This window comes from Propithecus coquereli, unplaced genomic scaffold (genome assembly GCF_000956105.1).
Source record: "Propithecus coquereli isolate 6110/MARCELLA unplaced genomic scaffold, Pcoq_1.0 Scaffold126, whole genome shotgun sequence".
NCBI lineage: Eukaryota > Metazoa > Chordata > Mammalia > Primates > Indriidae > Propithecus > Propithecus coquereli.
In genome coordinates, this window is record NW_012136747.1 from 941,831 (window position 1) to 943,567 (window position 1,737).

Sequence of the window (1,737 nt, forward strand, 5' to 3'; positions counted from 1 at the left end):
CCCCAAGAGTCTTAGTGTCCTAAGACACAGTGGCCTTAAGCACCCTCTGCCGGGCCAGCTGCTTCCTTCCTCCCTACTTGCCTTCCCTGGGGCAGGGCCTGACCTATTTCTTTGGAGCCCTAAGGTGACGGATGTGGTGGGGAGAAAGGACACTGCTCTGTATTTCTTCTCAACAAACAAAAAACTCAAATAAATGGCAAGCTCTTTCTGAGAATGCCCACAGTGTCTCTTGTTCTTTTGTCCAGGGACACTGGGTTTGTACTTCATTGAAATTAGACCTGTACAAGCCAAAGAGTTCAGCCGGGTGCGGTGGCTCATGCCTGTATTCCCAGTACTCTGGAAGGCCGAGGCGGGAGGATTGCTTGAGCTCAGGAGTTCGAGACCAGCCTGAGCAATAGCGAGACCCCATCTCTACTAAAAATAGAAAGAAATTAGCCGGACAACTAAAAATAGAAAAAAATTAGTCAGGCTTGGTGGCACTTGCCTGCAGTCCCAGCTACTTGGGAGGCTGAGGCAAGAGGATTGCTTGAGCCCAGGAGTTAGAGGTTGCTGGGAGCTAGGCTGATGCCACGGCACTCTAGCCCAGGCAACAGAGTGAGACTCTTGTCTCCAAAAAAATAAAAAATAAAAGTCAGAGTTCACCTAAGCCAACAGATCTTGGCTCAATGAAACCAACTCCCCTCCCAAACACCCTTCTTGCATTTGCATGATATTCAAAATGTGTAACCACCTATCAGGTTAGGGTCCTGCTATGGCCCATCTTAGCCCCTTCAGCTGCTGGGAAGGGCTGAAGGGAGTCCCTGGGGAGAGGCCCTTTACATCAGCTGTGAGAACCCTGAATGTTTCAACAACTGGTTCCACCCAGTGGCTTACACCAGCCACACCATCAGCGCAGACTCCACCGTCCTTCCGTTGCCCTGGGTTAGAAAGGGAAGCCATTCTCTCTTTATCCCAGAATGTCTAACAAGAGGGGATCCTGTGTGGTTCATCGGTCCCCAGACCCTTATGTTTTCAGATTCTTTGAAGAATCATTTCCTGAGCAGGCAGTTTTTGTGAGGCCATGTGCTGGGAGCTAGAACAGAGAGACACGTCGAGGGTCATGTCACTGGGGCATCCGTGATGAGAACAGGAAAAAGAGGGCACAGATGAGAAACATTCAGGAGGTAGCACAGGCAAGATTTGGATTGGCTGAGGAGGGAGAAGAGTCTGGAAGGTGAGAGCACCAGGACACTGGTGTGTGCTGTCCCAGTAAGGACAAGGGAGGAATTGGTTAGGAGGCTAAAGGTAAAGTTGATGGAGCTGTAGGTTACAAAGAGGTGCTCTTGGAAGCCTCACCCGGAAATAGTGAGTGTACCTCCAGAACTGTAGTAACGGCACCGAGCGGGGAGCCCCGTCTGTGTTTCCAGGAACTGTCAAGTACACAGTGATACAACAGCAATGATAGAAAACTAATACATATATTGCTCAATCTTTTTCTCTCTGTCCTTCGGATTAGATAATTTTTATTGATTGATCTTCAGGTGCATTCTTTGTTTCATCATCTCCAATCTGCTTACATGAACTCTTTGACTTTTAAAGGTCTAATTTCAATGAAGTGCAAACCCAGTGTCCCTGGACAAAAGAGCTACAAGAGAGGCTGTGGGCATTCTCATGTGGCTGTGGGCTTGCCATTTATTTGGCCTTTTTGTTTGTTGAGAAGAAACACAGAAGAAATAAACCACTCAATGAATTTTTATT